A 25660-nucleotide genomic window follows, 5' to 3' on the forward strand; every position below is an offset into this window, starting at 1 on the left:
GTTATTTTCAAATGACCAGCAGTTTCTTATACATCGACCGTACAGTACTGCATTCTATTCACTTCTCGGGAGTTATCAATTCAAGAGGTTAAACGGTATAGCTTTTTCTAGACGTTAGTTTTGCATTATAAAAGTAGCTGTGAAAGGAAGTAATATTTCACTATTGTAGGAACATCATTTGTCGTCTTTTATGAAGCTGAGAAGTATTGTGTTTGAAAGTTTTCCTGCTGAAACTTGTCATCCTGTATACGTAATTGTTTCTTCAAAAAAGCTTAGAAACTTTTATTAGTCTTTTGCCTTTGTGTGGGCATATCTTAAAATATTCAGACTTTGTTGACATCGAATTGAAAGACTTTCAAAGAGCACAGATTCAAAATCAGATAAGATTCAAATATCTGCCTTGTACTGGATGTTAGGCTGTTACAGTGATTGGATTGTATACATTTTTGTAATGGTGTAGTGAAGGTAAATTTCTTCGACACTTCGAAACTAATTTACCTTTCCGGTCACACCCTTCAACACCTGAAAGAGTTATGCATTCTGCTACGTCTGTTGTAATCTTCTTTCTAAAATAAATACAGGATTGATTGGAGTGGTTTATTGATTGATTAATTTATTTATTAATTTATTTATTTATTCATTCGTTGACTGACTGATCGATTGGTTGATTGATTAATGATTCGTTTGTTTCTATAATTTATTCCACATTAATAGAAACTAATTGATAATATTGCTAACACAAAGAAAAATTTCGAATAATTTAGTTTTAGAAGTTATAAGATCAGTTCCTTAGTACCCATGGTACAATTTGTCACTCGAAGGGCCGTGAAAACTAATATACCGGGTAACTAGGTCATTATACTAACATCGTTGAAGAGAAATGTATAGAATCTCCCGAAATGATTACCCTGATTTCAGACTGTTATTGCTTTCCGCTGATGTCACAGATTTCTGATTTTCCTTTGTAAAATGATGTGCCTATGTGGTTCAGTTACCAGTTTCGTCGCTAGGAGCGCTGTAGATACTGAATATGTGAAATGGCTTCGCTACAGGAATAGGCACAGTGTGTACTGCACAAATTTCACGAAAGAACCCCTGCGAGGAGAGTATAATCCTTACGGTATAAGAGGAGAGGGTAAGCTAGTAACTCAGCGCTTCTGAAGGAGCAGGTAGATGGGGTGGTGTCATTGGCCGACTGGGACAAAGAAGGCTCAGTCCTTGGCCGATAAATTCAGCGTCGGGAGTTGGTTGTAAGAGTGGAGGAAAAAACTCGCATTCTTTGCTCGGACCTTCTCCTGAAATGCGACCTTACTCCCCTTGCAGTTATCCTATATCTTGAAAGATCATAATAAATATTAAATTTTTATTTATAGTAACTGCTCTCGAAAACGAGCTTTCTCAGACGGATGTGCTCTATGTTCATTCGATGTACTAGTTTAGTATGTGCCTATTACTTTTATTTGTCCCAGATATAAGTAAAATAGTCCACATTATTTATAATACATTATAAATTTGTGGTTAGAGTTAAGCTGTACGAAGGAGAAGAAAATTGAAAACAGAGAAATTATACAGGACCTTGAAATACAGTGGAAGCTCGTAAGCTCGACAGAAATCAAGTTCGACATCCTATAGTTCGACTGCTTACGTAAGAGAATTAGACACGCCCCAACACGTGCACTAAGAAATGGGTTTGCCATTGAATGGGAATTGGTTCTGTGTCTTGTAGCGATACTTTTGTTAAAGGAAAACAGAATATTTTATAGATTAAGACATCCATATTGATCACTGATTTTAAATTAATGAACTCTTCTTTTTCTATTTGAGAATTGTGCCGTTTGTGAGACGGAACTGCCGAAACCCACTGTGGTACTAGATGAGCATACAAATGAATTTGTATTCATTTCACCTGCCACACCCACTACCCTTATTGGACTGAACTTTCAATTCTGTTCAGTCGAAATTAGGAGAGTCCACTGTATATGCAATAACATAATATTTAAACATATTCACCGATCCGAAAAAACCTTATACACAGTATGAATGAAGAAAGATATCCGAAGCAAATAATACAATACAAAACAAGAGGAAGGCGATATGTCGACATTCTTAGGAGGTGATGGGATGTAATCGGAACAGATTTAATAACATATCTCGTGAATGATGACGATAATGGTTATTTCTCAACCTGCTGTAGTTTCGCTCTAGTAATTACAGTATGCTATATGCTTTTTCCAGGTCTATGAAATATATGTGGTTTCATTTATTTGTTGCATCTTTTTCTCTGTGTGGTGTCGTAATATGACAATATCATTGTCATATACAGGGTGTCTCCAGAGGAATGTAAAATACTTCAGAATAATGTAGTTTTGGTTAACCTACATCGATTTAACTTCATATACCTATGTTCGAAATGAAACGGTTGGGAAGTTATTAATGGGCGAACTTTTAAATAAAAATAGTTATTATAGATTAATTTATACATTTTAAGACATTGCGATATGATACATTATTGACAATGCTTCATCTTGTTTTGTTCAAGTAAGTTTGTTTCATAATAAAGTGCCAACTGAATAAGAAAATAAAATAATTACACAAGACAAATTACTAAGTTTGCCCTTCGCATGAATTCCGTGAAATGTAGCCTAAATTCATATCAGGTGCAGGTACCGGTTCTCTTTCCGACCTCGATGAAACATTTGGTAGCTTGCCAGTTTCAGATAACATTCGGAAACACGGAAAAACAAACTAGCTTGAATCTTTCGTTTGGGAAAACGTCGTCTGTATTCCTCACCAGCACCCAATGCATTGCCATCACAAAATCCATAACATAAAGCATGTCTGTATTTCACTATGCGAATACACGAATTAAATATTAAGTGAACATGTAGGCCTATTCAGTTCTGTGTGTTCCGCTGGCGTTGTGAAGCTCAGATGCTGCCGTGTGCGGAAGATGTGACGTAACATGTCAAGTATAGTACACGGAAAAGCAAGATGTTCCAGTATTTCTCCCCCATCAGACTTCGGATATAATAATAATAATAATAATAATAATAATAATAATAATAATAATATTATTATTATTATTATTATTATTATTATTATTATTATTATTATTATTATTATTATTAAAGATTTATTTTACCTGGCAGAGTTAAGGCCGTAAGGTATTCTCTTCCACTCAACCAGCGAAAAGTATACATACATACTGTATGTATCAACTTACAAAGAATTCAACAATTTGATTAGGTAAGAGCTGCATGTATACAAGAGTTATTTACGAATTAAAGAACAAAATACTATGAACTATTAATTAAACACTGAAATACAAACTACGTAGCAGAATTAAGCTAAAATACATAGAATGTTAATATATTTAAAATAATGTTAAATAATAAAAAGAGATTATTATGAGACAGTTTTGAAAATACAACACTATCAGGATGCATGTTTAAAGCAAGGAGTAACAATGTAGACAGTGATAGTTTAAGTCAGTATGATTTGAGTGAAATGCTAAGAAGATTATCTTTTAAGCTGTTTTTAAAAGTGTTTATTGGCTTGCAGCCCCTAATACTTTGTGACAGGGAATTCCATTGTCGCGAGGTGGATACTGTAAAAGATTATGAATAACGATATGCTCTATGAAGAGGTATACTTAACGCGCCACAGATAAGTGATCTGGTATTTACGTCGTGGTTAGAGTATAGATAAGAGAAACGAGACGAAAGGTAATTTGGTGTTGAAGTGTGCAGAATTCGAAAGATATAGGTATATCAAATCAATGTAGGTTAACCCACATTATCCTGAAGTATTTTACATTCCTCCTGAAACACCCTATAGAATTCACCTTAGCTCTGGTATCTCTATTCACCCGTTACCAAGATCGATGGTTTTTAGGTCTACATCTAGAAAATGTTTAATGACAGACTGTAACTAAACTTTGTATAATAATGTTTACAATAATGTAATAACAAGTGGTACAAGAAGAAGTAAAGAAAACATTTTAACAAACCTAGAAGTAAGACAAGGGTGCCCGCTGCCCTCATTGTTTAATTTATATATTGACCAAGTCACACAAGACTGGATAGAACCAACAAAGAAATTGTACGAAACAGATATAACAACTCTTTTATTTGCAGATGATCAATTAGTAAATAGCTGCTTCAGAGGATGGTCTTCAGAAACTAATATATGGATTACAAATCACAGCCTCAAGCTATAATTTAACGATATCTCAGACAAAAACAAAAATTTTAGCTTTCCAAGGGAAAACACAGATATTATGTAAAATTTTAATTAACGACAATATAATAGAGCAAGTAAGAGATTTTAAATACCTGGGCTGTGAAATTGGATACACAAGAGAATTAGATCAACAAAGAAAATTACAAAATTTTAATCTAATATGTGGAACGATTAAAAGAACCCTATTAAACAAAACAAGGAAAGAAACCATTTTGAAGTTTTATTAAGTATCGGCAGTCCCATCTCTCTTGTATGGCTCAGAATGCTGGACCCTAACAGAAAACCAAAAACACAAAATAGAAATGTCAGAAATGAGATTTTTGAGATCGTTAGCTGGATACAGAAGAACAGACAGACAATATAATGAAACGATAAGAGACGAACTGAACATATTCAACTTAAACAATAAAATAAAAGAATAATTACTTACTTACTTACTGGCTTTTAAGGAACCCGGAGGTTCATTGCCGCCCTCACATAAGCCCGCCATTGGTCCCTATCCTGAGCAAGATTAATCCAGTCTCTACCATCATATCCTACCTCCCTCAAATCCATTTTAATATTATCTTCCCATCTACATCACAGCCTCCGCAAAGGTATTTTTCTCTCTAGCCTCCCAACTAACACTCTATATGCATTTCTGCCCATACGTGCTACATGCCCTGCCCATCTCAAACGTCTGGATTTAATGTTCCTAATTATGTCAGGTGAAGGATACAATGCGTACAGTTCTGCGTTGTGTAACTTTCTCCATTCTCCTGTAACTTCATCCCTCTTAGCCCCAAATATTTTCCTAAGAACCTTATTCTCAAAAACCCTCAATCTCTGTTCCTCTCTCATAGTGAGAGTCCAAGTTTCACAGCCATACAGAACAACCGGTAATATAACTGTTTTATAAATTCTAACTTTCAGATTTTTTGACAGCAGACTAGATGACAAAAGCTTCTCAACCGAATAATAACAGGCATTCCCCATATTTATTCTGCGTTTAATTTCCTCCCGAGTGTCATTTATATTTCTTACTGTTGCACCAAGATATTTGAATTTTTCCACCTCTTCGAAGGATAAATTTCCAACTGTTATAGTTCCATTTCGTACAATATTCTGATCACAAGGCATAATCATATACTTAGTCTTTTCGGGATTTACTTCCAATCCTATCCCTTTACTTGCTTCAAGTAGAATTTCCGCGTTTTCCCTAATCGTTTTGTGGATTTTCTCCTAACATATTCACGTCATCCACATAGGCAAGAAGCTAATGTAACCCGTTCAATTCCAAACCCTCTGTGTTATCCTGAACTTTCCTAATGGCATATTCTAGAGCGAAGAAAGAAGAATAAAAGAAATAAAAGAATACCGAGAAAAATACTATGAACACGTACAAAGAATGCCAGAAGAGGCTTACCGTATTCTTAAAAAGATTCTAGAGTACAAACCCAAAGGCAAGAGAAACAGATGAAGGCCTACGAAGAGATGGAGAGATCAATTTCTTTGAGAGGACGGTACAGGTTGAAAGGCCTAATTCTTCTGGAAGATGATGATAATGATGAATAATAATATAAGAAAGTAGTAATTTTTCAGAAATATTTTCTGTAACTGGCGCGACATATAGGTAGATTATTCTTTGCTTTTCTGGATGAAAAATACCATTCATGGCTCCTAAAAGATTACATGTATCTGAAGCCTGTAACATTGTAAAATACAAAAAATCTCACTCCTCCTCAAACATCATGAAAGCGTTATACGGAACCCAGGACTCTGATGTTCTACTTGTACTGAAGATCTCTCGATACAGGGGTCCTTACGCAGCAATACACAGACTATTGATCTTCATCAATGACATGGCACCCCTTAGGGAGGACTCTGGAATGTTGCATACCTTCAAGTGGGAGGAGTCGAACTTCAAGCCTTGCATGACAGTCGTGTGAGTGGTTCTTGAAATTGAGCCAAAACGGTTCATGATCTGTACACCTATCTCCTTGAACAACGTTATATAATTCACTTTGTAGAGAACAAAATTAATCAATGTACACGGATCATTCGATAAATAAATGATTCATAATTGTATCATGCCTTAACCAAATGAACAAACAAATTTCTTTTCAATATTTCCACTTTCCAATGGTGAAATAATAATTAATTATACAAATCGGTTAATTTAGCTTCTGATATTACTTCATACAAACATAGAAACATTCTCTGTAGGCTATGTTTAATAGCTTTCGATTGTTAATGTCCAAGGCCCCTGTTTCGATTGTTGTTGTCCAAGGCCCCTTATAGACGAAGTCATTTGTTCTTAATTTATTGCACTGTCTTAGATGGCGTTATTTTAATTTTAAAACTCATTTATCTCGTTAAATATCAGTCCTATCAAAATCTGTTAAAGAATAAAACTTATCGGAAATCAGTTTTAAAGAAACTTTTGTTATGTAATATGTTTCACAAAAAGCAATAATAAGCGAGATATTTCGATTTATTTAATTCAGGCTCCCTTATAACCCCCCTTTTAAATAAAGTATTTTGAATGCCATATAGCCTAAAATCTAAGTTACAACGAACTTAATTTATATTCCAATTTTCATATAAATCGGTTCAGCCATTATCGCGTGAAAAGGTAACAAACATACAGACAGACATACAAACAAAAATTAAAAAAAAAGCGATTTTCGATTTCAGGGTGGTTAATTATGTATGTTAAGACCAATTATTTTTAGAAAATCGAAAATTACCAGAAAAATTTCGGCTACAGATTTATTATTAGTATAGATAGATATGAAGAGGCGACGTTCAGCTTTATTCACGATTAGTTGCTCGTAATACTGCAATATTACATTGACACGGTGGCAGTTTGAATTTTGACACATTGCTTTCTGTATAACTCGCACTCAATGTCTATTCCTCATCAAGAGTTCTATCCCCTTTCTTGCACGTGACATATCCAGTTCTCAATTCAGTCGCTTCCTCCTTTTGGAAAATAGTAATTTAGCACAGTTATATCTCAAACCGTGTGATACCCTAGCGCGTCACATATATCCCTCTGATGTCTCTTCACTCATAATGATCCGAAACCGACATCAGCTATGTTCAGTTTATTAAAATCTCAAGTGAATATGTCTTGAGGAGTCGTAATGAATCTTCCATATAACCACAACAGATGTATACACAGTTTCTCAAGGGATCTATAGAAAAGACACCCCCTCGCACCAGTTCTTTACTCCCTCATAGCCTCTAAAAGCAGCCAGAATAAGAGAGAGGGTAGAATACTCGATGGAAATATAGCACTACACAAAGCCATAGAGAAGAGAAGACGATGCGGAAATGAAGATGCGACCAGAGATAGTATGCCAGCCAGCGTCGTAAAGTAGAAGTCGTTACAGAGACAGGAACCCAAAACGTTGTCTCACAGCTCCTCTCCCTTCTTCTCCAGTAATATTGCTTCTCTAGATGACTCAATTCGCTCTTTATACTATAGACGTTTCTATTAGGCGCGGCAAGTGTTGTGATATTGCTATAGAAATAATGTTCTCCTGCTTCTATATTACAACAGTGTTTATTGTCGCAGAGATATTCAGAAATGCTGTATCGGAAGTAACTTATGTCTTCTTGCAGCGTGCAGGTTTTAATCCTTTAACTGAATTCAAATTTTAGACAACGTATAAGAGTTTTCAAAAGTAACGCATATTTGCAATTAAAATTGAATTAGGGGATACTGCACAAAAAGCTCAGACACGTGAAGACTTGTATTTGGAAAGAAATATTTGTTATGGAGACAAAATACTTTTGCGAGCATTATTGTGAGAGTTATGAACGCCATCGAGCAAATTTTTAAATGAGAACTTAAGATTTTTTATTTCATCTGGTAGGTCATATTTTAAAATTGAGGGGCTGGATGCAAAAAGGGCATTTTAGAGGATGTGCCCTTTTTGAGTAAAACGCTTTATTGCGTTCTCTGATCTGTTATGCGTATGATCAGCAAGTTGTAGTTCAATACTGTGATCATGGAGGTCAGGAGTACCAAAAATGTAAAGGCGTGCATAAATAACATTATTACGGTTTGAATTTTCAACATGAATTTTCTCAAAACTTGCATTTCAGAGAAGTGCCTTTCTTGCACCCAATCCCTCAATTTAAGTTCATGGACAACAGTCTTTTACCAGAATTCTGTGTTTCTCTGAGTTTCTTGAATTTATGAAAGAGACAAATCATAATTTGGTACAAACATAATTCTTTGTGACTGTATGGGATTTTATACAAATTTGAGTAAATTGTTTACTCTGAATTTAACATTAAATCTAATTTATATCACACATTCAAAGTCTACAGAAAACCCACAACAACATACATACACAACACATCTAACCACCCAACAAACGCAAACAAGCTGCGTTCCGAACAATGGTACACAGACTACTCAACATACCAATGAAACAACATGATTACAAAGAAGAGCTAAACACAAATACATAGCACAAGAAAACGGATACAACCCCAACATAATAGACAACATAATAAGATAGACAAAAGATGATCACAAAAAACATAAGAATACAACACAAACACAAGAACACAAAAAAATACATCACACTAACATACGAAAACAAACACACACACATGATAGTAACCTCATTCAAGAAATTAAATTACAACATCGCAAGCAGAACAAAGTAATACTCTATAAAAGCATCTCAGCACACAACACAAAAAAACAAATATAACCACAAAGACGTATACAAACTCAAATGTAACGCCTGCTACAACTTCTACATAGGACAGACAGATCATTTCAAACATATTACAAATAACACATCACAGCCATAATAAAATTACGAAACACTTCCACATATGCAGAACACATCACAAATGCTAACCACACCTACAGAGACATCAACACAGACATGGAAATTCTACACATCCAACTAAAAAGCCAGAAACTAAACACACTAGAATAATACGAAATATACAGACACACAAAAACACATCCAAATGAAATTCTCAACATACAACTCAATTTCAGAACACACACTCTTTGACTCCACATTACACTACACAAACACATTCCCACAGAAAACATAAACAAAAGGCGCCAAGACTAGCAACAACCAGCTCTGAAGATGGCCGATAGCAGGCTGAAACATGTTAACGCGGTAATATAAAATTTAAGACAAAAAAAAAAAAAACAAATAATACTTGATGATGAATAGAGTCCGGATGTTAGACAAAATGCCTTTTCTAAACTAAGTGTATGTATGAAAGACCTATTAATGATAAACATGTTTCCACACATTTGGGGACGATAGGCCGAATTTTTATTTTGCCTTTCTTTGCCTAGTTTAGCTCCCGTTGCCTATTTTAAGGTTAAATTCCTTTTTTCGTCGTTATTGTACATTTTCTATATGTTTTATGCATTTAAAATAAACCGCACATAAATTATAGCCTATCAAAAAACAAAACAACGGTTGTACAAATTAAAAATATATATTCACCTCACACAAATATTTGCTGAGAATCTTATTCTCCAGCAATACATTATGTTTCCAAGAAGTCGTAATCTTTTCTCCCATACCGATTCCATCTTTTATGCCACTTAACAAAGACGTTTGAACAGTACAACCCTCAGTGCTCAGGTCACTTCGGGGTTTACCAGCGAAAGAAAGGGGATGAGGGAAATATTAAAAGAAAGTCTCCAGGTCCCGTTACTGTTGTCGCTTGCACGCACAGGTCACTACATTCTTTTTATGTCTCTAATATAGTGTTAAAAGTTGTGTACTCAAGATGTATGTCAATTTATATACGAGTAATTGTATGTTCAAAATGTTCCACATTTACAATATAGACAGATCAGACACAGCAGAACTAACTTCAGGTCTCGTAGCAAAAGACCGAAGTAATGAGCGATTACCATAAAATTTAACGCAGTCAAGTGAAGAGAGATCAGGTTATGTTGGAGGCCACTTTACATGTCCTCGTCTTCTGATCCTCTGAGAAATTGATAGCAGATTTGGATGAGTTTCGTTGAAAAAAATGTATACTTGACTGTGTACGTTTTCTGTCACCAAGGCCTAATATTAGAATCTCAGTTCTGTCATTTTCTTTCGTATTCGTCTATGTTTATTTCACCAATAAACCTGTTTTCATAACACAAGGACAAATATGTACCAATAATCGCACTGTTACCTTAGTAACATAGTGATTCAAAAGTATATATTCTTTCTGTTGATACTAAAACAAAAGAGCGTGATTTAAAAAGGTGTTTAGCAAAAATGAATTATTTCCATAGAAGTATTCCTTTTAAAATGAAAGGCGTGATATGTCTGAGCTTTTAGTTTAAATTTTCCTTATTAACTTTAAATTGTAATTATGCATCACTTTTAAAAATGTTGTATAAAGTAGCCATTGTAAAATGTAGACATTGTTTGTAAAATTTTATTGTAAATAAGATAACTTACTGTATTTGGTTCCTTGGAAGTCGACGCGAAAGTGGAATTCTGTTTCATATATTTTTTAAGCTACAAACTTGATTTTAGTACATATACTCCTTTCGGTATCAGTATGACCTGTTTAATTTTCATGTTTATGAGATCAGCAGTTTAAGAATTATTTAAATTTAAAAATATATAAACACATAAATAAATAAATGAAAGAATTATTTACATTTAAATATAAATAAATAAATGAATGGATGAATAAATAAATAAATAAATAAATAAATAAATAAATAAATAAATAAATAAATAAATAAATAAATAAGTAAATAAATAAATAAATAAATAAATAATTGACATATTTTCAAAATTTGCCTTCTCCCCAAATTTTGAGCATCACTCCTGAATTTTTTTACAGTAACTTTGATCTCTTTAGAAATTGTCTATGTTCTCACGTTGTTTAGTTTTACCTTGTAAAATTAAGGGACAAAATTAAACGAATTGATGTATACATTTATAAAATTTATAGAGCGCAAACACATTATGTATTTTTTTTAATAATTAGAAAAAAACTGAGTACGTAACTTTGTTTAGTATACTCTAAAGAACATGTAATAGAAATTTCAACATCGTAGCATTACATTTGTAGAATCCTTAGCTATTTGAAGTGGACAAAAAAAGTACGGGAAATAGAGTGTAAAAGTTTGCATGCAATTTAATTTTAATGACCGCAGCCTTTTTAAGATCGCATAATTAATAACAACCACCGTAGATTTATGAAACTTCGTCCAAGTGTAAAATAGGTGTAATAGATTCATTTTCTACAGAAAAAGAAAAAAGTGATTTTTTTAACCAAAAATTAACCAAATTTGCAACTTTTCCTCCCTTGAGAAGAAACCTATTTTAAGTTTATTTCTAACGATTATAATTTCTTACTCGATTCTGATAGTGCAGTAAGATTCCAGGAATCGTTCTGTTTCATAAGTAATATCAGGAATGTATAGATCAGGCCTGGGCGCTATTAGATGGATTGTGTCATTGCAGATCACCCCTTTACTTCCCACTCCATCTTCCCAGGCTGAGACAGTTGAAGACCTCGGAAGTAAATAATGACAACCCTCAACATTGAGATTGACAGTTTTCTGGATGTTAACATCCTATAAGCCACATTATCTTTGATTTGGGTAAATAATTATATAATATGTTAACAAATTATTGGATTATGCTGCTTGAAAAATAGGGCAGTCCTCTGGTGTTTGCAGTAAAAATTAAAATGTATGCAATTTGTATAATGTGGGTTATTATTATTTAGCCCCGAAGTCTACAGTTATGTTTTGATGCGATATTAGGGGACAGGAAGGCCAATGAAGGATTGTCCCATTCATTCATTCATTCATTCATTCATTCATTCATTCATTCATTCATTCATTCATTCATTCATTCATTATGGCTTTTATAGAATCCGGAGGTTCATTGTTGCTCTCTCATAAGTCCGCCATCGGTCCCTACCACGAGCAAGATTAATACAGTCCCTACCATCAGATCTCACCTCTCTCAAATCAGTTTTAATATTATCCTCTCATCTACGTCTCGGTCTATCCAAAGGTCTTTTTCCCCTCAGGTCTCCCAACTAAACCTCCATATGCATTTCTGGATTCACCCATATGTGGTACTTGCCCTGTCCATCTCAAACGTCTAGATTTAATGTTCCTAATTATGTTACGTGAGGAATACAATGTATGCATTTTTGCGTCGTGTCCTGTAACTTCATTCCTTTTAGCCCCAAACATTTTCCTATGCTCCTTATTCTCGATCATCCTTGACCTCTGTTCCGCTCTTAAAGTGAGACTCCAAGTTTCACATCCATATAGTTCAGCCGGTAATATAACTGTTTTATAAATTCTAACTTTTAGCATTTTAGAAAGCAGATTAGTTGACAATTGTGCTCAAATTATTAACAGCAGGCATTTCCATTATTTATTCTGATTTTAATTTCCTCTCGAGTGTAATTTATATCTGTGACTCTTGATCCAAGATATTTTAAAAATTTACACCTTTCCAAAAAGATATTGTACGAAATGGAAATATAAAAATTGGAAGTTTATCATTTGAAGAGATGGAGAAGTTAAAATATCTTGGAGCAACAGTAACAAATATAAATGATACTCGGGAGGAAATTAAACACAGAATAAATATGGGAAATGCCTGTTATTATTCGGTTGAGAAAATTTATCATCCATTCTGCTGTCGAAAAATCTGAAAGTTAGAATTTATAAAACGGTTATATTACCGGTTGTTCTGTATGGTTGTGAAACTTGAACTCTCACTTTGAGAGAGGAACAGAGGTTAAGGGTGTTTGAGAATAAGGTGCTTAGGAAAATATTTGGAGCTAAGAGGGATTAAGTTACAGGTGAATGGAGAAAGTTACGCAACACAGAACTGCACGCATTGTATTCTTCACCTGACATAATTAGGAACATTAAATCCAGACGTTTGAAATGGGCAGGACTTGTAGCACGTATGGGCGAATCTAGAAATGCATATAAAGTATTAGTTGGGAGGCCGGAGGGAAAAAGACCTTTAGGGAGGCCGAGACGTAGATGGGAAGATAATATTAAAATGGATTTGAGGGAGGTGGGATATGATGATAGAGAATGGATTAATCTTGCTCAGGATAGGGACCAATGGCGGGCTTATGTGAGGACGGCAATGAACCTCCAGTAAGTAAGTAAGTACACCTTTTCAAAGCATAAATTTGCAACCACTTTCTCCTTGGCCCTCATTAATGAGTAATTTCATATTGAAACTATTTCACTGAAGTAAGTTTTTATTTCATTAAGAATATAATTAGAAAAAAAACATATTCCTCTCTAATCAAATATAATTTATTCACGATTTGGAATTTTTCTTTTAAAAAGCCAAAAAGCCTAACATTATATACTTATAAAAACCAAGCTCATAGAATCGAATTTTAAAGGAAAATTAATATCCTAATAGATAAATAATATACACACAAACTTTATATAAGAAATGTTTCACAAATATCATATCTAGAATGTCTAAATTGAAGAACAGTGTTTCCTTAGTTTCTAGAATTAAGTTAGATATAACACAAAGGTTTTATACTTCCAGTATTGTGCGTTCTACAGGAACCATCTTCGTGCTCTTTTGCTTCGAACACGTTCAGTGGAGCGTGAATTTGTGAGTGCATCTTGTCGTTCCATTCATATTTCCGGCGTCCGATGTCTTCACACTTCACAGACATTGACTTTCTCTTTCACTTTATCCCACTCCATCTTTCTTTCTTCTTTCCCTACATCTCACACCTACATTTTCTCTGCTTCAATTCCTTTCTCCAAACAGATGTGAAATCATTGCTCGTTATAAAGGATTTATTGCATTAACGAACGCTAATTTGAACAGGTTTGCATCAGTTCGGAGTTCTAGCGAATGTTAGGACATGCGTTATTTCATTCGGGTTTTCACACTTGTCACAATTTGGTGTTTACTTCTCTTCAAATAATTTAATCTCTGAAACTCACAATGAAACATTTTAATTACTTTAGACAAAGACGGTAATGGACATACAATTGTCTTAAAAGTAAAAAAAAAATAATATTAAACTATGTTTTTCTTATTACTATTTAATACGATAAAAATTCGTACCGGCACCGGGAATCGAACCCAGGACCTCTCAGCTCTGCGCACTGCACGCTCTTTCCAACTGAGCTATGCCAGGACACGATCCACGGCGCCGGCCGAACCCCTCTCGTAATGTTTTTTACGGCCTTGCTACCTGCATTTGAGAAGATACAAGTCAATGAGGTGGGCGAGACCTCATACAAAATGAATATGTGATGTATATTTTTCTTATTTAATAGTTTTCTACTGTTTTGCCATAATTACAATGATAATGAGGTAAATATTATGTTCGTGATGGTAATGGTGATGAATAGAGCCCGGATGTTAGGCAAAATGCCTTTTCTCTACTGAATGTTTGTGTGAAAGACCTTTTAGAGATAAATACGTTTCCACACATTTGGGGACGTTAGACCCAATTTTTATTTTGCCTTTTTTGCCTATTTTAGCTCCCGTTGCCTTTTTTTAAGGTTAAATTCCCTTTTTCGTCGTTATTGTACATTTTATATATTTTTAATGCATTTAAAATAAACCGCACATAAATTATATCAAAAAACAAAAAAGATCGGTTGTACGCGTACAAATTAAAAATATATATTCACCTCACACAAATATTTGCTGAGAACCTTATTCTCCAGTTTCCAAGAAGTCGTAAACTTTTCTCCCTTACCGATTCCATCTTGTATGTCACTTAACAAAGATATTTGAACAGTACAACCCTCAGTGGACAGGTCAATTCGGGATTTACCAGCGAAAGAAAGGGGGTGAATGAAGTATTAAAAGCAAGTCTCCAGGTCCCGTTACTGTTGTCGCTTGCACGCACAGGTCACGCGTACTTTGAAGTCTCTAATCCCTCTTTTTGAGACAATACACAGTCGGTTTTTTCCGATCTCTGAAAGTAAGTAGAGACAGTCCTTCTAAAATAAGTTGTTTTAAGTTTGCTCCAATAATTTCAGTAGAAGTAGAAAGATCTTTTTCACTCATGAAAAACGTTCTCTCTGGCAGGTGGCTCACTATGATAGTTGACAACTTGAAAAAGCATCTTGTTGTGACATATAACCAAGGAAAGTGAGTACCGTGTGGGATGGTTTATTAAGTTTTTGCCTATTTTTTGTTTGTTTCCATGAATAATGCCTATTTCAATGCCTTACTTACTTACTTTTAAGGAACCCGGAGGTTCATTGCCGCCCTCAAATAAGCGCGCCTTTGGTCCCTATCCTGTGCAAGATTAATCCATTCTCTATCATCATATCCCACCTCCCTCAAATCCATTTTAACATTATCTTTCCATCTACGTCTCGGCCTCCCTAAAGGTCTTTTTCCCTCCGGCCTCCCAACTAACACACTATATGCATTTCTGGATTGACTCATACGTGCTACATGCCCTGCGCATCTCAAACGTCTGGATTTAATGTTCCTAATTATGTCAGGTGAAGAATACAATGTGTTGTGTAACTATCTCCATTCTCCTGTAACTTCATCCTCTTAGCCCCAAATATTTCCCAAAGCACCTTATTCTCAAATACCCTTAACCTTTGTTCCTCTCTCAAAGTGAGAGTCCAAGTTTCACAACCATAAAGAAGAACCGGTAATATAACTGTTTTATAAATTCTAACTTTAAGATTTTTTGACAGCAGACTAGATGATAAAAGCTTCTGAACCGAATAATAACACGTATTTCCCATATTTATTCTGTGTTTAGTTTCCTCCCGAGCATCATTTATATTTGTTACTGTTGCTCCAAGATATTTGAACTTCTCCACCTCTTCAAAAGATAAATTTCCAATTTTTATATTTCCATTTCGTACAATATTCTGGTCACGAGACATAATCATATACTTTGTCTTTTCGGGATTTACTTCCAAACCTATCGCTTTACTTGCTTCCAGTAAAATTTCCATGTTTTCCCTAATCTTTTGTGGATTTTCTCCTAATATATTCACGTCATCCGCATAGACAAGCAGCTGATGTAATCCGTTCAATTTCAAACCCTCTGTTATCCTGGACTTTCCTAATGGCATACTGTAGAGTAAAGTTAAAAAGTGAAGGTGATAGTGCATCTCCTTGGTTTAATTCCTATTTTTACTATTTTAGTGCCTATATGCTTGCCTATTTAACCAAAATAAATGCCTAAACATCCGGGCTCTAGTGATGAATATAAAGTAATCAGAAAAGTGCTTTCGTAATGTAAGCTCCTAAATATTTTAAACTTCGGATGATAAGAAGATGCAAGTAAAATGTTGTCTCTTGAGAACGTACCATATCGAACACCAGAAAAATGACGAATACGAGGAAGAAAACTGTAAATATGAATAATGTGAAGACGATGCCTAACGTACAATAATCTTAAATTTAAATTTCCAGCCTGCGTGGAGTACGACTTTTCATTCTGTCGTTAAGATGAGATTTTGTTGCCATAAAATGTGTGACACCGACAAGAAACTTAAGCATTGTGCATAGAATTGTTGCATGAAGTTTGGAAACCACGCAGTATCTGGTGGACTATAACTTGTTTCCTGTCTCTATAGAGGATTCTTGGTTCTGTTGTGCGGTGTGGTCCGAAACCAACATGCATATATAAACTAACAGAAGCCCAGACAATGGAGTCGTCAGCACGGCTGATTAAACTTAGCACATCCGTCGTCACGGTAACAATACGTGCAAGAAGGACCACAACTAACGCGATTCATTCAGAGAGGCAAAGCGCTTCAGATAGGTTAGGGCTGCAACACAAAGGCAAGTTGGAATCCATCGCTTCCTACGAGTAGAGAAACATACGTCTGGAATAAATTTCTATGTTTCTGGAGAACATGCGCTGTTCAAAGTAATGCCAACAGGTGGACCGATTATTAGCTTTACCAAACGTTAGGGATTACAATGAAATAACAACCAACAGTAGTAAGAAAGAGTGCAATTAAAATTATAAACATTTTTCATTCTACATCGAGATGATGTCTATTCTTGATCAATTTACTGTAGCTATATCTAATTCGATTGCAATAATTTTTTTTAAGGATAGACCAAAGTGAAATTTGAAAATTGTAAAATACAAAATGGGTCAAAAGTCGCTTTCCCCAATATTCGTTCTTAGGTTTTGTACTTGTACAATTTTATTTTTATTTTATTGAGCTTCCTCAAATTAGAGGCTGCCATTAGATAAAGCATCCAAAACAATATAAGAACAAATAGATGATGAAAGATAACAGAGTAAGAAAAAAGTAAACAAGTACACAAACAAACAAACAAACAAACAAACAATGGCAGTTTACAGAATAAAAAAAGTTACAAGTAAAGAAGCAATGAAAGCTAATAAGAGAAAGAAAAAAGATAATGTTGCGTCAGTACACTGAATTAGGGTCCATATAAGTGGTTTCGTAAAAGTTTGACTGACTCTCTAATTATGAGGAGGGCCAGTTCATTCAGAAACGATTTGTGCAGTCCTAAGGTCTTACAGAATTCAAAAGAGAAGTTAGGTATCGTTCCTCTTGCTCCAAACATCAATCCCGTAACACTGATATCGTGAAGTTGGTATTTATCTTTATAATGCGGGATGGTTGGAACGTAGATTGCTCGTTTCTCTTCAGGCTGTCCTTTATACGTTTCCAACCTGATGGTGGGGTCGATTATCATACCCTGAGACAGGAATTCGCTAATGGCGATTATGTCAATTCGTCTGTTACTGCCATTATCGGCAGTTCCGTGCACTTCTTCATAGACGGTGTATTTTAGGTTTCTGAGGGCATCGGTCAGTTGAGTTCTAATTGCATGGTGCCTATGTATACGCAATGTTTCGCCATAAGGGCAGGCTCCCAGGACATGTCCAAGGGTTTCTATCTCACTGAGGCATCGCCTGCAGTGGTTGTCCTGAGACCTACCGGGTATGGCTCTTACAGCACTTACGTTGGCATAACTTGAAAAAACGAATACCTGGTGCAAAGAGTGTTGGATATGCAACCATGTTCATGTATCAACTGTTTTTCCGATGTCATGTCTTGAAAACAGCTTTCGTTTTGCCGATATAGAGTTGATATGACAACAGGATGGAGCACCACCTCATTTTGGTGTAGGAGTGATAGACTTCTTGAACCAGCAATTCCATGAATGGATTGGCCTTCGTGGCACAATAGAATGGCCACCCAGATCATGCGTTCTGACGCCATGTGAATTTTCGCTGTGGGATATCCGTAAAAATGATGTTTTTTGCTCAGAAACCGCAAGATCTGCATCTGTTGCGACAGATGATCGAATAGTTATTTGTGAAAATCGATGTTTTGTCATCTGTAACGACATTATTTACTGTTCCCTCTGTATACAGAAGATTACTGAATGATTGAAATATATCATGCTAAATATACAATCTAGATGCAATTAAACTTAAATGTCGAAGCGTTTCAATATTATAGGCCTATGTGTACCTACGAGCATCAATCACTCCCTTTTGTTTTATTACGCATTGTGAATGAGACTTTTAACATGATCTTTTCCGAGTTCATTATACAACACACATTTCTTTATTTCGAATTTTTCTGTTTCTTCTAGTTGGTAGATTTTTTTCACAGAGCTTTATTCTAGCGCTGAGATCATAATAATTCTATCTCCATGCCCCTATAAGCCTCCATAGCATCTAAAGGCTGCTTCTGTTCAATTTTTACTCTAGTACCATATAGACCATTCACAAATGGCCTATTTTTATTTTAGTAGGTTATTTTATGACGCTTTATCAACATCTTAGGTTATTTAGCGCCTGAATGAAATGAAGGTGATAATGCTGGTGAAATGAGTTCGGGGTCCAGCACCGAAAGTTATCAGCATTTGCTCATATAGGATTGAGGGAAAACCCCGCAAAAAACCTCAACCAGGCAACTTTCCCCAACCGTGGATGGCACCGGGGCGACCTGATTTCGTGGCCAGACGCGCTAACCGTTACTCCACAGGTGTGGACCAAATGGTCTAAGATCCGGACTACTTGCAGGCCAGTCTTAACAGTGTAATGTTATTTCTGAAGATATTCGTCCATGTCAAATGATACTGGTACACTGAATTCAAATAATACATTTTTCGTGAAAAATATCAATTTATTACGATTAAAATATTTCGATGATTACATATCAATTTTTCCACTTAAAATGTCCCCGTGCAGAATTTTAGTTTTCTCCTTCATTTTGTGCAGAAATTAGATCAGAAGAAATGTAACATTGTAAAATTCCTTTGCAGAACGAAAAATTATATTTGTTAGGCTCAAATTTCAGTGCATCTAAAGGACAAAACTAAAATCCTTTCAGTCACTTATTGCCATAATACACTGCTCTCTTAAACTGAATGAGCATATTGAGAATTAAGTCAATGGCTTTCCCAAAACACGCTACAAAACGCTTCATATAAAACGATTTTATCTCGGTAAGGAAGCAAAAATGAGGAAAGTTGTGTTAAACTTTTTGGTTTGAAATACCTCAAAGAAAGACCCCCTCAAATTAATGAAAATACTTACAGTTCACCTTGTACATTAACTGTAACTTTTGCAAAAATAACATTGTAAATATCTGTTTAGGTTATAATCTCAATCTGTGCTGTTTCTGTAGAATTTGTAATTCGTAAAATGTTAAACTGTTGATAATAGACTAGTTATTAATTTTTGTCTCCTGCTGAGAGTCCTGAATACAAATTATTTGTGCAATAATTTCACAGTTCAACAATGAATTTAACAATTTATAATAGTGAATTGAGGTATATAAAACTTTCAGTTTGTGGAGAAATAAAAGCGACATAAATAACACTAAACAACAAGAATTTTGCTTTGACGTAAAACATTGTGTCCCTTAAGGTTTGGTGTGCGCTGAATCCGAAAATTCATCTCTTTTCTTCGTATCACGTAAAGTTTTAAAGATATACTATGATTTCTCTCTTCTATAAGTGCTCCCCCATTAAACATCTGGTGGGGGTTGGGGGTTGTAAACCAAAATAAAAGCTACTGCATTTTATGAGTTTATGACTTATTTCCGATTCTTTATGACTGTTGACATTTTCTTTTGTATTTCTAATAATAAACAGATATTGATCCCTTCTATTCAGTAAATTTCATAACAGTTCAAAGTAAGGTCTACGCAATGAACAAACAAGGGTGTGGTTTTCATTATTTAAAAGAAAAGTTTACTAGTTTGAGTGAAGGCAAATTATAATAGAGCATTTTCATCGGTCCAAAAATTCACAAAGTAATGGCTGACTCTTTGTTTGTGGAAAAACTTTCCGTTACAGAAAAAATGGCATGGCGCGCTTTCAAGATGTTTCCTCAAATTTCTTTGGAAATTCTAGGGCAGACAACTACATGCAACTTTTTGTGGAAACCATATGAGAAAATGGGGTGTAATATATCTCTCAAAATACACTTTTTACGTTATCATTTGCATTTCTTTCCTCCTAACCTTGGAGCGGTAAGCGACGAGCGCACAGTGTGCAATTTTCTCGATCTAGGTGGACAAAAATCAAGTTTCGACTTGTTTAGTTATGCATAGGTGAATATGAATTCATGTTCTTTAATATTTGAAGACTGTTGTGAGTAATGACTTTTACTAATTTATCAGCGGAAAACTATATTTAGAAGGGTATAAACTTTGAGTTCTTCCTAACACTTCTCGCTCCGGTTCAGTCGTAGACAGAGAGGCTTACTGTGTGGGTGTAAAAGAGCCAATTGTTAGTGATTTATTGTGTTGTGAGACATGGAATTTGTTCATATAGGTATGTTCTTACTAATGTAACTTCAATTACAAGTTTATACAGTATTTTTCTTCTTACAATAGCGTTTAAATATTACAATTGAAAAACTTATGTTTTCAAAGTTCTCCAAATATAATGTGAGTTTTAGTATAGCCGGTCATTTCCAGTTAAAACAATTCTTTTACCAATTAATACAGCTTAATTTAGAATGTTGAATTCCTGTTTTAAAGTTTGCGCGCTCTTGTGCATTTATCAGTAATTAATTTTTTCAGTGGTGGTGCATACGGCAACTGTTCCACGTTTGGCTTAACAGCAGAAAAGAATCATTGACTAGGAAGTTTTTAATCACTGTGAGAGCGTTTTAGACCTACAATATTATTGACGTGATATGGAATATCAGTTTAAAAATACATTGGACACATTTTTATCTAACCTTAACCAGCGCACGGTGAATCAGAACGCAAATCATTAGCTGGACAAAATTAATAACTTCTCAGCAGTCTAACGCATTGTTATGAAACTTTGTTCATGACTTACAGGTGGCACATATGATTTGTGTACAAAGTCTGATTATGTTTGTACAAGAAAAACTACCCCTTTATAGTGGGTGCATTTAGACAGAATTAATAACTTCTCTCCTCTCTAAGAGATTTTTATGATACATTGTACGGAAGTTACAAGTAGCAAAAGATTTTTTGTGCACAAACTATGTTTACGGTTCCATAAGACGTGGAACTACTACCTTCAGAGATGCATTTAAACAAAATTAATAAATTCTCTCATATTTAACAGATATTTATAAAACTTTATACAGAAGTTTCAGGTGGAATATATATATATATATATATATATATATATATATATATATATATATATATATTTTTTTGTCTACAAAGTCTGATTATGTTTTATAAGAGGAACAGCCCCTTTATAGTGGTGCATTTAGACAAAATTAACAACTTCTCTCCTATGTAATATATTTTTGTGCAACTTTGTACAACTACTAGGCCTACAGGTAGCATACAGATCTAATCAGAATTTGTACACAAAAATGTATGCTACCTGTAACTCGTGTACAAAGTTTCATAAAATCTGTTACGTAGGAGAGAAGTTAATCTTGTGTAAATGCACCCCCTGTAAAGGGGTACTTCCTCTTTTGGAACTGTAAATATAGTTTATACACAAAAAATATATCCTATCTGTAACTTCCGTACAATTTTTCATAAAATCTATTAGATAGGAGAGAAGTTACTATTTTTGGTTAAAACCACTCTTACATAATCGTAGTCAGAGTTTGTACACAAAGAATATGTGCTATCTATAAGGTCTGTACAAAATTTCATAACAATCTGTTGGATTGCAGAGAAGTTATGAATTTTGTCCAGCTAGATTTGCGTTATTGCACTGTGGAGCGTGGGGAAAGATTTCATCAAGAAATATCTGAAATGGAAAGGCGATATAAAGGACGATCATCATCTAGCATGCTTACAGATTATTGTTGGTTCCTTGTAAAAGACAGTCCCGGGTCTAGTTATAAACAGAATTCATCCAGAAAATTCTTTTAAATATAAGTTTAAATTCCGACATTTTTCTCATTATTCGCATGAAATATTTTTATTGTTGTTGTGTTTTAAACTGTGTAACATTATTTTTGTATCCAGTACACATTTTTCAAGTATTATGAGACATTTTGAATCCCTAGTGTGTTGTAATTTCATCGGTAACAGTGAAAAATAAAAAAAAAATAGTTTTCATAAAAAAATTAAATTCATTTTCCCCGGAAAATGGTACGTGATGGGGCAATTTGGATTTCAAATTCAGATTTAGGGCACACATATTAGTAATATTCACCTATTTTTATTTCGGAGCAAGACAAAAAGTAAAAATTTGTTGTTCAGTGTAATATGGAATAGTATCAAATATTAAATAAGCAACAACAATAATGTGCAATATTAACTAATTAGAAGAAGAATCGCTAAGGAATCTTTTATTATATCACGCATGCAGTTTACCGTGAAACCTAATTCTATTAAGAATTTATGTACAAATTTTGTAACACTTGGTTTTCTTGCGAAGGATTTCATGACTCTAGGTCCAGGTCTGTTAGACACTTCTCCCATTGCGGGATGTACTATTTCAATGAATAAAAGTACAATACATTTGAAGATGAAACCGGAAATGGGAATGTAATCTACTGTAACATGACAGTGGACCCTATCTCCAAGCATGAGAGCACGATCTATTTGTAATAGCTCCAGAGCGGTCTATAGTGGGTAACTCTATCCTCCACAACATCGAGATTCGAACCCGATAACTGTTTCAGTACCCACACTGACTGAGTGTGATCCGTGGAAATTCGAACCACAGATCTTACCAGTAAGTGTAGGCATACTGTATAAGGACAAATACGGGTGTGACCATGGAAATTCAACTTATGAAATTTGGAGAATAAATGGAAATAAGTCAAAATAGTTTGGAAGCCACTGTCATATTATAAAAAAAGATATGAATGCGACTTTTAAAACCACCAAATCGGTATTATGTTTACTGAAAGCGTATACTTTCTCTGAATAAATTACCTCAAAATTTATTTTTACGCCATCTTGAATGGATTACCAAACATAAAGTCCAGGATTATAATGTCCATACGTCAAAATGTCCATGGAATAATGTCCATGTTAAATCGTCCAGAGTCAAAATGTCCGTAGTTCTATAATGTCCACTTCAAGCTGATGTCCAGAGTCATAATGTCCAAAGCTCTATAATGTACACTATATCCATTGTTCAAGGTAGTTGTAGTAATCTATGTAAAATTTTTCAAGTACAGTAGGCCTACTAACCAGAACTGAAAATTTTGAAGATGGAACGAAATCCTCAGTTAGTGCCATCACAGAAGGGTAAGCCACTTCTTTCTTTTCGTGGGTACCTGTACCAATGTCATGACTTTAATAGAGATAGGACAAAAATATACTGGCGATGCAGAGAAAGAAAATTTGTAATGCTGCAATGATAACTAACAGCAACCTGCATAACATTCGGGTTTTGCGGGATGGCACAGATAAGCATTTACATAGTGCCGATGAAGCAGGTCTAGAAGTAAAGTGCATCTTGAACGTGTTAAAGCAAGAGGAAGAGCGTTGGCTGTACATCATCCATCCATTTGGCGATTTATTCAGTGCCTAAAGCGGGAGGGATATGGAATTTGGAGACAAATATTCCAAGAAAGAGGGGGGCATACACAAATTAAAGAGCCGGTGAATATAACGTAGTTGACGAATCAAAGAGAAATTCTCCAGATTGTGATAAACTACAACAGGTCAAAAGAAAATTGAGAAATTCTCATGGTACCTTAAAAGTGGGGCTCCGGTTCCCGATGATTAATAATACTTATTTGTACGAGTTATGGAATAAAATTTATCTTGTTCTATTTCAGCAGAATTTTCCTTTGAACTTGGACATTATGGACGTTTGACACTATGGATATTTTCACCTTACGAATGTTTTATCATATGGGCTTTCTGTCGTATGGACATTTAGTACATGGACATTTTCATCGTATGGACATTTTGACAATATGGACATTTTGACCTTATGGAGGTTTTATCATATGGACGTTCTGTAGTATGGACTATATACGGTGGAAGCTCTTGAATGTCTCTATCTATACTTGTAATAATTAAAAATGAACTCTGGTGCATGCAGGATGATGGTGAATTATAATGACGTCTGTCCTGAGGAAAGGTATTAAATATGAATAATTATGTAATTATGAATATTTATATCTCAATTCTGCTTCATAGTTTCTCTTATTTTTTGCAGACGTAAACCAGTCTTCGAGGTCTTCGGGCATCGCAATAACAATTCGGCCACTGGAGACACTTAAGTAAGTACATAAATTGAATACGTATTTCTTAGTGCATAATTTTAAATATGTAAATTAAGAGGGTTCGGAAAGCGCTATTCCTTTAAAGTTAAATTGTATTCCATTTTCTCTCAATTTCTCTAAAAGTGTAATAATTCAATGTTCGCCACATATAGGCCTACCTGAATCAGTCTTTTCACTCTTAAGACAAACTTTCACTTATATATTCCATAATTTGAAGGAAAAAATAAACCGAATAATTATCTTTATAATTTGCTTCATACGTTAAAATTATATCTCGTATAATTTCAATGGAGTTAAGAAAATATTATTCTCAAATTTAGAAAAATTCTGCTAAGTTACCTGCTAAATTTTTCAAACAGCTAAGTGACTCAGTTGTAACGCACTAGAGACGCATTCGGGAGGTCCCGCGTTCGATCCTCAGTGCCGCCCATAATATGGCCTAGGAGTTTTCTGTAGTTTTCCTCGACCGAATGTAATTAGTTTTCAGTCAACAAGGGCGAAAGCGGGATTGAACCCCAATTGCCATAGAATAATAGACATAGTGCAACAGTAAAACTAAAAGATAGTCGCGATATGAACCCAGGACTATAAATAGGTCTAAATACAGATAGAAAAAAATTGTAGTTTTCTCTACGACCTAGGTAACAGATGTTGAGAAAATAGGTTTTATCTGAGACAAATTTATTTAACATCACAGTTATACAGCGCTCCTAACTCCCTTAATAAAACTCACTAACAAGCATGATTCAGTAGTGGGGAT

General features: G+C 34.7%; 1 protein-coding gene across 1 annotated transcript in view; it reads left to right on the top strand.

Annotated features, from left to right (window-relative positions):
- Positions 1–25660, top strand: part of kek2 (kekkon 2) — a 1284908-nt gene that overhangs the window by 1154059 nt on the left and 105189 nt on the right. Inside the window, exon 7 of the mRNA XM_069830676.1 lies at positions 24834–24897. The gene's annotated coding sequence lies outside the window, so the exon portion shown is untranslated. The remainder of the gene's footprint in view (positions 1–24833; positions 24898–25660) is intronic.

The sequence above is a fragment of the Periplaneta americana genome, chromosome 7 (genome assembly GCF_040183065.1).
Source record: "Periplaneta americana isolate PAMFEO1 chromosome 7, P.americana_PAMFEO1_priV1, whole genome shotgun sequence".
Taxonomy (NCBI): Eukaryota; Metazoa; Arthropoda; class Insecta; order Blattodea; family Blattidae; genus Periplaneta; species Periplaneta americana.